Source organism: Giraffa tippelskirchi, chromosome 3 (assembly GCF_054371585.1).
Source record: "Giraffa tippelskirchi isolate mGirTip1 chromosome 3, T2T-mGirTip1v1.2.pri, whole genome shotgun sequence".
Lineage (NCBI taxonomy): Eukaryota > Metazoa > Chordata > Mammalia > Artiodactyla > Giraffidae > Giraffa > Giraffa tippelskirchi.
In genome coordinates this window covers 4,160,211-4,172,605 of record NC_137277.1, presented here as the reverse complement: position 1 = coordinate 4,172,605, position 12,395 = coordinate 4,160,211, and the positions used below count along the sequence as shown (strand labels likewise).

The window sequence follows — 12,395 nt, the reverse complement described above, 5'->3', positions numbered from 1 at the left end:
ATGGTCTTAAACTTCAGTGTCTTTATTTGTGGATTTCTTTAATGTTTCTCAAAAACTTTCATTTTTTTTTGTAGTTTTCCTACTTTAGGGTATCAACTCTGGCTGTTTTCGAGGCAAACCTGTCTTGAAATTTATCTCTTAATTGTTATAAAGCTTCCACGTGTCATATAACTTAAAAACAAAGGTGTTTGGATCTTGGTATCTTAAGAACAACTAGGCATTGACTAAGAATGCAGCTCTAGGAAGAGTAAAGATTTTGAAATTTTGTGACGTATAATATTTGGTTTGACAGAGGCTTCCCCAGCGGTTCAGTGGTAAAGAATCTGCCTGCCAATGCAGGAGCCACAGGAGCCATGGGTTTGATCCCTGGGTTGGGAAGATCCCCTGGAGGAGGAAATGGCAGCCCAGTCCAGTATTCTTGCCTGGAGAATCCCATGGACAGAGGAGCCTGGTGGGCTGCAGTCCGTGGGGTTGCGGGGAGTCAGACACGGCTGAGTGAGCACGCACACGTGCATGAGGTCTCTTGATCTTTTATTTTGTTGAATCTGTGACCTATGTTTTCAAGACAATGTATTAGTAAGCTAAGTAAGACCCTTAAATTATTTCCTGTTGGAGTGGTGTAAGTTTTTAAAGAAACGATAATAATATTGATGATGATGGTGATGGAGAACTCATGAAAGATATAATGGAAGGATTCTTTTATTTCTTGTGACACTATTCCTTCGAAACTATGAACCTGCTTTTGGATTTTCTTTGGCTGCCAGTTTCTTGATTGTGGTTTGATCAAGTGTTGTGAATTCACTGATTAAACAAGCAACTTTCAATTCTGGAAACATGATTCACTGAGTCGACATATAGAGAAATAGTTAACAACAGCAAGCAGCGAACACCCATGTGAATGGACAGGTACACGCGTGAAAATTAAGGAATATTTTAGAAAGCAGCTTCAATACTTAACAGTTTAGTTAAAGGCAGTGGGACATATAAGCTATGATTTTATTTTTTTAAAGATTTTTCAGGAAATGGGAAAAAATGGCAAATCACACCCATCAAGTTCCAGTTACCCAAAACACTTACTCTTGGGACTAAAACAAGACCTTTTATGCTTGGAATGACATTTAGCTTCTGTGGCCTAAACTTTTCCTTATTATTTATTTCTAATGAGAAATGGTTTTGAATGGCTGTTTGGACATATGCTGCATGGCAATAATATGACTTTTTCTACCTGAGGAAAGGAAGTTAAAAAGAATCTTAGTCACAAATCACGAAATTCATTTGCTGGTTCATAGATAATTATCACAACGGCTGCTAAATATTTAAAAGCTATAAATATTGTCCAAAGTGTTTATTTATGGGAACTTTATTAAGTAAAGATGGGGCTTGGGGATCAAGTAAGAAAATATTTTCTCACTATTTTAAGGTCCTAGTTCGTCCCACGAAATGAAATTAGGAAGATTGTAAAAATAACAGCATCTATTTAAAAACACTGAAGAATTTTAATCTTTAAAAGGGGGCTCAGATTTTGATTAACGTGAGAGTTGGGCCGGTTCTAATTTCAACTGGGAAAATACAACCCAATTAGAAAAAGTCTAAGAGCAAGGTGTGAAATAATTGGAACTTTGAAATAACAAATCAAGCCAGGGAGGCTGTGCAAAGAGTTAGTCTTTAGCAAGACCACAAATTATCAGGGTATCAGAATATCTGCCCAGGGCCCCAGAACTCTGTTTAAGATGAAAATAACGTGAAGGCAAAGTCTTCAGAGAAAGAAAAAAGTTTGAAACTTAAAAACTAATTGCTTTTAATTCATGAGTTAGAAGGCTGACTGACCAAACACAGTTACCAGCCAACAGCTCTGCTTTTTTTTTTTAATGTATTTGTTTTAATTGAAGGTTAATTACTGTACAGTATTGTGGTGGTTTTTGCCGTACAGTGACATGAATCAGCCATTGGTGTACATGGGTCTCCCACCTCCCTCCCCATCCCATCCCCCAGGGTCATCCCAATGCCCCAGCCCTGAGCACCGTCTTATTCTATGAGAAACCAAGCCTTCTCTTCTTGAGGTCGCCTCCGTTAGCTGCTTGCATTGGAAATGGCCACGCGCTGCTCCTGTGACATTCAACAGAAGGATTGAGTGTTTCTAAGTGAAGACATGGGACCTTAAGACCAACCTACTTAGTTTATGGTTGTGGGAATTTCTAGAATTCACAGGGATAATTGAAAGGACACTTTTCTGTTACTGCTGGAATTTATCCTGAATGCTCTCATTTCTTTAGTGCATGACGTCTCACCATGCTTACAAGGGACCTTCTTCACGTCTATCTGTTTAAGAATCAATAAGCCCTGTTTATAGACTGTCCTCCATAAAATTTCTGAAGGGTTAGCACAAAAAGTGGGAAGTCTTTAGTGAAAGACTTTCTTCGCAACTACCCAGCACACTGTCTGTGGAAGAGTGTTTGGCTGCAATCAGCAGCGTACCCTACCAAGAGCGGTTCTGTTCTTCTCACCTAACAAGCAGATGGGACTGATCCCCTGGTTCTACGAAAATCATCCACACCCTGCACGCTGTCTCACCCTGCTCTACTGTATTAAACGTCCTTCATCTGGCCTCTTGGTCATCACACGGCTCTGAGATACAGGAGAAAAGAAAGGGGCCACACTGGTCAACCCTCTTCATGGGTTCGTCACCAGCTTTCTTCTAAGTCCCCTCCAGCAGTGCTCTCTGGGTCATTGACAACACTGGGCAACATGGCCACCCCAGCTACAAGGAAGGTAGTAAACATAAGCAAGTTTGAAGAGCTGGCTGAGACCACAAGTCCTGACTGCAGGCACATACTGCTGAGACTAAACTTAGGATGAATCAACAAGCAAGCAAGAGACATTGAACACTGAGTTGTTTCCACACATACCCAGCCTGATGTGAGTAATGCGTTCTCGAAAATGGTGTGTGGTATGTGATTTTAAATTTACCCTCTTTCAAATCACCTTTTCCAATTTCATTACAAATTGACATTTCAGATATAATGAGTAGATGATATTTTGACTAAGTCATCGAAGGATTGATGTGGGTGAAGAAGAGAGTCTTCACAGTAGGAGTTATAGGTCTCTGGTCTTCAATTGTATATAATTGCTTCAGTAACCAGACATTTCTTTATAGTCCAACTCCACATCCATACATGACTACTGGAAAAACCACAGCTTTGACCTGATGGAGAAAGAAAGCTGAGTGCGTAAGAATTGATGCTTTTGAACTGTGGTGTTGGAGAAGACTCTTGAGAGTCCCTTGGACTGCAAGGAGATCCAACCAGTCAATCATCAAGGAAATCAGTCCTGAATATTCATTGGAACGACTGATGCTGAAGCTGAAACTCCAATACTTTGGCACCTGATGTGAAGAACTGGCTCATTAGAAAAGACCCTGATGCTGGGAAAGATTGAGAGCAGGAGGAGAAGGGGACAACAGAGGATGAAATGGTTGGGTGGCATCACTGACTCAATGGACATGAGTTTGAGCAAACTCCAGGAGTTGGTGATGGACAGGGAAGCCTGGTATGCTGCAGTCCATGGGGTCGCAAAGCGTCAGACACGACTGAGCAACTGAGCTGAACCAGACATTTGGTAAACTCTGCCTGGCTATTTAGAGGATGACCTTTCACATAAATCCCCTGAAGTCTTTTGAAGAGAAGTGAGTACATTGAGAAAGAACCTGTCATATTATCCCATCTCTCAGAATTGGCATGCAGAGATGTTCTTTGAGTCTTCGTAGCAACGCTTATCATGTTCTCCCATGGGTTACACGTGTCCACTGCTCCCGCCAGGAAGATGCTCTCTCTGCCCCAGTCTCATCTGGTAAACTCTGCCATCAGAAACGGTGATGGAATAGGGACGTGTCTTCTTCATTTATGAGTCCTCCACAGTCCTTAGAAGACTCAAAGCCACCTAGAAATACTCAAGAATTTTATTAAATGAATGAATAAATTTCTGGCAGAATTTGCCAACAAAGAAAGTTTTAATCAAGCAATTTGAAATATCTGTGTAAGATTGAAACACAACTCATTTTATAAAATATATACAATAAAAATGTTTATTAGCTCTCATTATAGAGGGCCTGATAGTCAAATGTGTGTGTATGTTTTAAATGCAATGTAAAGGAAGAATAACTTCCTAAGAATTTATTTGTTTTATTGCTTCAGCTGTTTTCTGTATTTGAGATTCCAAAATAGGTACCAGGAAGCAGAAGAAAGAAAACCCCCTTGGCCTGTCCACAGATGTCAAGTTATCTGAAATGCAGATGCATCAGAGCCCAGCCCCCCGGCCCGGCCCCCTCACTCCATCCTGCAACCTAACAGGGACCCTCAGGCCCAGAGCAGAGGGGAACCATCTCCAGCCTTAATGGAAATGGTACTGCCGGTTGGTCAGTATGAAAAGAAAATAAATATAGTTCTGTGCACTGGTTACCATCCTGTACTATGAGGTACTTTGTGTAGTGAAAAGAGAACTGAAAAAACTGGGGGGGAAAAAAAGTCAACTCAATAAATGGTATCAGGAATATTGGGTAACCGTTGGTGAGGGGTGGGGGGGGTGACCATAATGGGATCGGACAAGGCATCTTACACCAAAATAAATCCAGAGAGAGCAAAGCTGATATAAATATGTATATATCAGCACAGAAAACAACATAGAAGCATTGCATCAATTATCTTAGCATGGAAATAGCATATCAATTCTGTACAATTTTAAAAAGTGTAAAAAAGCCAACAACTTGGTTACATAAAAGTTTTAACAAATTCTTAGAAAAATGCCATAAAGAAAGTGAAAAGTTGAGTGATAACTTGGGAAATATATATATATATGTAAAACATGTCAGAGACAAAGGTTTAATTTCTCTAACAATGTTCATTAAAAATGATATTCAGATTTTCCTTTATCACATTATATGTTCATATGCTTTGTCCGTTTTGCTAGGTTTCTAAAAATAAGTGTTTATTTAAGAGCTATGCCTGGACATCTGAACACTGGTTTATAATTTATGATAACAAAATACGGGAAATAATTGCAATATCTATAAATAGATCAGCTAAAGAAATTATGACAATTTAGAAAAAAACATAGAAAAGAGCTCAGAAGGCCATTTTTATTGTTATAAATTGGTATCTATGAGATATTAAATGAGAAAAAGCTGCAGAAATATATGTGCATCTAGTATTCCTGGTGTGCTACATTTGTGCAAAAATTACATATTCATATTTGCTTCTAAACACATATATATATATCTGGGAAAAAAACTCAGAAAAAACCAATTAAGGAAACCAGGTGTATGGTGACAGTTGAGTGAGACCGTGCTCATAATCAGACGTTGATAATTTTGCAGCTAAACGTATGAATAGTCACAGTGAGAAAAAGGTTAGACTATAGGCATACTCATTTTATTGCATGTCACTTTATTGTGCTTTAGAGACTGCATTTTTTTTTTTTTTTATGAATTGAAAGTTTGTAGCAACCCACCTTCTGCAAGTCTATCAGCATTATTTTTCCAACAGCATTTGCCCACTTCTTGTCTCTGTGTTATAGTTCAGGAGTTCTCACAATGTTCAAACTGTCTCATCATTGTTATATTTGTTTTGGTGATCTGTGATCAGTGGTCTTTGATGTTATTAATACTATTGTAATTGTTTTGGGTCATCATGAACCACGCCAGTACAAGATGGCACACTTAATCAAGAAATATTAATGTGTTCTGACTGCTCCACCAGTCTGCAGTTCACCCATCTCTCTCCCTCTCCTCAGAGCTCCCTATTCCCCTGAGACACAGTGATACTGAATTTGGCCAATTAATAACCCTGCAGTCATAGTGTAGTTGTTGAAAGTGAAAGTTGCTCAGTCATGTCTGACTCTTTGCGACCCTATGGACCATAGAGTCCATGGAATTCTGCAGGCCAGAATACTAGAGTGGGTAGCCTTTCCTTCTCCAAGGGATCATCCCAACCCAGGGATCAAAGCCAGGTCTCCCCCATTGCAGGCAAATTCTTTACCAGCTGAGCCACCAGGGAAGCCTTGATTGTTGGTGGTGGTTAATAATTAAATTATTAAGCAAAAGCTCAGCTAGGCATTCCTCTGTAGCATCCAGGTGGTAGTGTGTTGAAAGCAGGATGGTTAAGAATGGAGTATGTGTAACTGGAGAATTTTATCTTGAAAACTGGCAGCTCTAACCTAGAGATAATGCTCTGTCCACGTCTTCAGAACTGATAGAGAATGCAAGAGACACCCCACTCTCCTGCCATTTGAAGCAGAAGGTTTTAAATTTCACAAAGATAATATGGTGACTTTCCTGAATATTACATCACACACTCCCTGGGGCCTGAGATTGTACCCTATAATCAAACATGTCAGTAATTCTGCAGGTAAGCATATGAATATTCACACAGAGTAAAATACATGACTATAACTTTATATCCGTTTAAACCATGTTTTGCCAACACCAGGGAAGCTGAAACTTTGCCAACAAAGTTTGTTGTAAACTTAGAAAATAACTTTGGTATTTCAGGAAAAAAATAGATTTTGGATTTACATTGGACTTTTCCAATTATATACAAGAGAAAGTAGAGGAGGACTACTAAGTTCATAGTAATTTAGTCTTAATCAGAGAGCAGAATATTAAGCATAAAATACATATTCAGTGGGCAAGATATGATTGAATCAGTCAAGAATGGAATCTAGAGAAAGTGAGTCTTACTTAAAATCTTTTTTATCCAAATAATATATTAAGCACCTGTTTGTTCCACGGTTCAAAGGCATCAATTCTTCAACACTCAGCCTTCTTTACGGTCCAACTCTCACGTCCATACTTGACTACTGGAAAAACCATAGCTTTGACTAGACGGACCTTTGTCAGCAAAGTAATGTCTGCTTTTTAATATGATGTCTAGGTTTGTCAAAGGTTTTCTTCCAAGGAGCAAATGTCTTAATTTCATGGCTATGGTCACCATCTGCACTGATTTTGGAGCCCAAGAAAATTAAGTCTGTCATTGTTTCCATTGTATCCCCATCTATTTGCCATGAAATGATGGGACTGGATGCCATGATCTTAGTTTTTTGAATGTTGAGTTTTAAGCCAGCTCTTTCACTCTCCTCTTTCACTTTCATCAAGAGGCTCTTTAGTTCCTCTTTGCTTTCTGCCCTAAGGGTGGTGTCATCTGCATTATCTGAGGTAATTGATATTTCTCCTGGCAATCTTGATTCCAGCTTCTGCCTCATCCAGCCCAGAATTTCTCATGATGTATTCTGCATATAAGTTAAATAAGCAGGGTGACAATATACAGCCTTGACGTACTCCTTTCCCAAATTTGTTCCATGTCCAGTTCTAACTGTTGTTTCTTGACCTGTATCCAGGTTTTGCAGGAAGCAGGTCAGGTGCTCTGTTATTCTGATACTCCCATCTCTTTAGGAATTTTCCACAGTTTGCTGTGAGGAGTAAGGCAGGAGAGGAGTGAAAATAAATGGTATTGGCCATGTGCAGTCTTAGTGGCCACAATTGGTAGGGCATTTAGGTTTTGTTCTATATACTCTGGAAACTTTTGGAGCAACCCTATCTGATTCATGTTCTTAAAATACACTTTGGGGTCTTTGTGGAGAAAAGTCCCCTGGTAAGAGTGAGAACAGGAGGTAAGGTGGAGGCTTTTGTTTGTGGTACAACTAGGAGAGAATCTTGAGAAGTCAAGTGCTAGATCTGATGACCTGAGTTAGGGCTGTGTTTTGAATTTAAGGAGACATCATGCATGATGGATTTGACGTGAGTTAAGAGAGTAAGGGCTTCCCTCATAGCTCAGTGGGTAAAGAATCTGACTGCAATGCAGGAGACTCTGGTTCAATCCCTGGGTCAGGAAGATGCCCTGGAAAAGGAAATGGAAGCCCACTCCAGTATTCTTGCCTGAGAAATCCCATGGACAGAAAAGCGTGGCAGGCTGTAGTCCACGTCGCAAGAGTTGGACACAACTTAGTGACTAAACCATCACCAAGATGGTAAGAGAAGAATGAAGGTTAGATCTTTGTCTTGATCAAATTGGGTGGGTGGTGGGATGTGCTGTTGATGGAAATGATAGAGGGAAGGGCGGATTTGGAGGGAAGAAATCATAGCCAAATAAGAGGCTTACCGGATGAGTATTGTGTATCCAAATATTGATGTTGATTGCACAGAGGACATACAGCTCAGTCTTGGTAACAGGAGTGTGGAAGTCATCATATATGGATGATATTTAAGCCAGAAGATAGTATAAAGTCACCTAGTGAGAGAAGGTACGGACAGCAAAAAACCCAGCCCCGGAAAACACTAGTCTTGTAGGCAGTGCTGGAGCCTAGGTTGCACTCTCTGGATTTTCACGGTTAAATAAGATCTCTGTTGACACTCAAGACTTACACGTGATTATCCACAGTTGAAACTTTGAGAAGCAGACCATTTGGCGGTGGATGGGTGCCGCACGCTGCCTGGTGCCCTATGAAAGTGTTCACTGTGCAGGGCTATCACACAACACCTGAAATGCACCATCCAGAAGTGGGCTTGGATGCACTCCTTGTTTGCAGGGTTGTCTGACCACTGAATGATTGATGAGAGGCCTTAGTGGACGAGAATGTTGATTCTGAAATGTGTAAAATGCACATTTCCTTTTTTTCAATATAAACTACCAGTGTATGGTCAGCGTATGTAAAAGGCTGGTAATGTGAGTCTTTGTTAGTGTTTCTCTGTATTTTATTTCCCTTTGCTTCCCTGGAACAACTAACTCTTAATGAAACCTGACGTCTTGGTGCTAAGGCGTGTTGACTCTCCCACTCGGCCCTTATTGTACATTGAAACTGTGCGTAAGCTCGCTGCTAAATTCCCAGTCTGCAAATGTTTGAAGCTTCTTAGTTTTCTCAAAACTGACGATGGGCCCCAGTCTGTTTGTTTTCTTATCGAAATGTGGAACAACCAGACATGAACGAAGGTAAATAAGCAAGATTGGAACCGGTGGCTGGACTTTGTAGTGGATACTGTGGTCTGTGTTGGTGATTTTTGCCTTTGGAACCTTCCAGTCAACTCATTTCCCCAGTTGATGTTGACTGCTGATGGATACTGACTGAGTTCTTCTACTAGTTTGCTCTTGGAAGCTAATTCAGGATCCTAGCCCAAGGGTAGCTCACCTGCAATAAAACATCACCGGAGCCATGTAAAGGCCCGGCCACCTTGTCGTATTTGGAATAACTCGAAAGGGCCATCCTGGCTTCGGACCTCTCCTTGAGGTCAGCTGTGCCTTTGTTGCATTTCTGGTCAGTGTATTCCCTCAGCTACACTTGTTTCTTTCACTCCTTTAAAGGGGTTGATCCCCAAATGTCCCCAATAAACTGCCCACACACATTTCCGTCTCAGAGTCTGGCTCCTGGAAACCTCACCCACATCCATTTTAGAGTGCTGAGAAGATGAACAGGCTATTTTTGAAGCTGTCATGGTGTGGAAGCCAGTGATAAACATGAAGACTGCTTTACATGGTACAAAGGGACCTCTGCCTCATTTTATAAAAAGTCGGATGGGCAACTTTCTTTCTTTTTCTGTTTTTTAATTTTATTGAAGTATAGCTGATTTATGATGTGTTCATTTCTGCTATATAGCAAAGTACACTTATATGTACTTATATTCTCTTTTAATATCTTTTCCATCCTGGTTTATCACAGGGTAGTGAATATAGTTTCCTATCTTATATAGTAGGACCTTATTGTTTATCCATCCTGTATATCAGAGTTTGCATAGATGTGCAACTGTCTGCAAACATCTCCGTAAGACTGTAAGAGCTATAGAGAAGCTGACAGGAACTAGTTGTAGCCAGAATTGAACGGACTTGCTCACACCTCAGTTCTATCTCTGCTTTCTCATCGTTGGTTGCAGCAGGGTGATAACTTAGGGCAACGTTCCTTAAAAGTTAAAATTCAGACTCTGAGACCCTCCTCCCCACTGGATCAGAATCCCCATGGGAGGGTCTTCACGACCCACATTTAACAATCATCCCAGGAAATTCTTATATTCAGGCAAGTTTGGGCAAATTAAATTATGACCAAAAGTTCACCAGATGCTGCTGTTGAGAGAAATACCAACAACAGATGATCTTCATAGAGCCCCATTTTGTTACCAGCGGCCTGGCTCACAGGCTCTGAGGTCCAAACAACGACCTCTTCAGCTCCCATATTAGTTACCAAGAAAACCACACTAATAAAAACAGTCAACAGATTGGATGTGCAGTTTCTCAAAGCACCATTTGTTCACGATGGAAATTAAGCTCCCTGCTGATAGAGCAGCAGAGCCCTTTTGAGGCGAGAAGGGCCGATGACCTGGTGCCTCCCTCTGTGTACAGGATTCAGGATCGATGATGATAAAGCAGGTTTAACGCCTGCCCGCGTGAGCCGGATCCTGAGGCTTCATGCCTGCAGATGGGTGTCAAAAGCCTTTCCTTCTCAGGGTTTCCGGAGGTTCCAATATTCCTTCTAGATCAGGGATCCCCAGCCTCCAGGTCATGGACCTTCTGTCAGATCAGCAGCGTCGTTAGATTAGGAATAAAGTGCACGATAAATGGAAATGCAGTTGAATCATCCTGAAACCATCTCCCCCCACCCCAACCAGTCCGTGGAAAACGTGTCTTCCATGAAACTGGTCGCTGGTGCCAAAAAGGTTAGGAGCTGCTGTGCATGACTGGCTTGCTTTCTTGCTTTGTTCTCTGTGTCACAAAAGGTGCAGCCAAATACCGGTTAATGTACTATGCACATAGCCATATGTTAAACTAATTCACGGCTATAGAACACTGTGGTATTTTTTATTTCTGACCCATCAGCATACATTATTTTGATTCTGTCTCAATGATGTTAGGTTGGGAATATCTATCCCCCACTACACCCCCATTTCTTTAAAGTGTAACAAGTTTTTGACAGAACGAGTCACTTTTCATCATGAGTGTAAAAGTGAAGTCATTCGAGTCATTCTTGTTGACTTTGCTAAGAGGTTAGTGATTTCAGACTCAGAGATGAGATGTAGTTACCCCGTCTTTCATTAGCGTATTGGGGATATCAGCATTTCACCGCTTTTAAATAGTGATAACCAGAAAGTGCGCAGAAAATAAGTCTTATTACATCTATGGTAATGAAGCTTGCTGTTCCAAGGCTCTAATAATTCCTCTGGGTGTCCCAGAGAGGCCGAGCGCAGGCCCTGAAAGCAGATCTTTCTGACAGTCTGAGACTCACAGACGTCGACTTCCTATCCTTCTGACACTTGTATGAGGTTCGCGTTCCCTTCATAAACGCACTTGGTTTCCCCTGGGGTTGTTCAGTGGGTTTCTCCGACAAATTTACAGCCCTGGATGCATTTGCAATCATAAGATGAAATCTTCGACAAGTTTTTCTTCTCCCCTCCGTGATGCGAAACCATGCTCTGCTAATGAAAAGTTTCAGTCTGATTACCAGGGCTTCATTATCAAATTATCTAAAGAAAATTTCTAATGAAAAGCCATTTGGAAGCTATGCTGTGTGTTTTGCATGGGATAAACTTCTACATACACTGTGTATGCTATCACTTGGAGCTTCAGATATAATGAACAGTTTCACTGAGTCTTTGAAGAATAGGGCTACTTCAGATTAGTTTTTCTCTGTAAGATGATTTTTTTAACCTGGATAAAAATACATAATCTGTGACAACACATGTGCTTGTGCTCAATGCTCAGTCGTGTCTGACCCTTTGCGATCCCGTGGATTATAGCCCACCGGGCTCCTCTATTCATGGGATTTTCCAGGCAAGAATACTGGTGTGGATTGCCATTTCCTCCTTCAGGGATTTTTCTGACCCAAGAATGGAAAGATAGACATAAATACAAGCATAGTTAAACAACGTGTAGACACACGTCAGCATGAACAGTAAGATGGCTGAGTCAAAGTTTGCTGTGTATTTCAACCAACATTTATTGTCAGCAGGTCCTTGGCAATGAAAAAAACAAAATAAAACGGCATCATTTGAAATGATACCTTGAACACATAATGTCTTCTAGCTGAGAAACTCAAACTTAGCATTTTAGAGTATAATATCTTCACATGACACCAGAACTGATTATAAAGCAGCTTTGATTTTCTTTTCACAACACCAAAAACAAATAGCAACAACAAAAACCAAAACAAAATGTGTGGATTATTTCATCCTTTGGGATGAATTTAATGATCTTGAGGCTATGTTGAAAATAGCAGAGATGAAGTGGATAATGTTGAAGAAAGTTTCAGTGGAGACTATAATGAGGATTTGGTGATTAACGGGATTCATTAGAACATAAATTTCATGAGGATAAGGAATTTGTTTGTGCTAAATGGTGGAAATACAATAATGAACAAAGCAGAGTAAG

At 40.5% G+C, this 12,395-nt stretch overlaps 2 long non-coding RNA genes across 2 annotated transcripts in view; one reads left to right on the top strand and one right to left on the bottom strand.

The window, feature by feature from the left end:
• The window catches only part of LOC145543545 (uncharacterized), a 448,599-nt gene that overhangs the window by 288,962 nt on the left and 147,242 nt on the right, over positions 1–12,395 (top strand). The gene's annotated exons all lie outside the window — the stretch shown is intronic.
• On the bottom strand, positions 1,857–11,312 carry LOC145540743 (uncharacterized). The gene is made up of 4 exons (XR_014078530.1): positions 6,767–11,312; positions 3,704–3,936; positions 2,983–3,202; positions 1,857–2,106 (listed from the first exon to the last, which is right to left on the bottom strand). It is a non-coding gene; the product is annotated as an uncharacterized LOC145540743 (long non-coding RNA).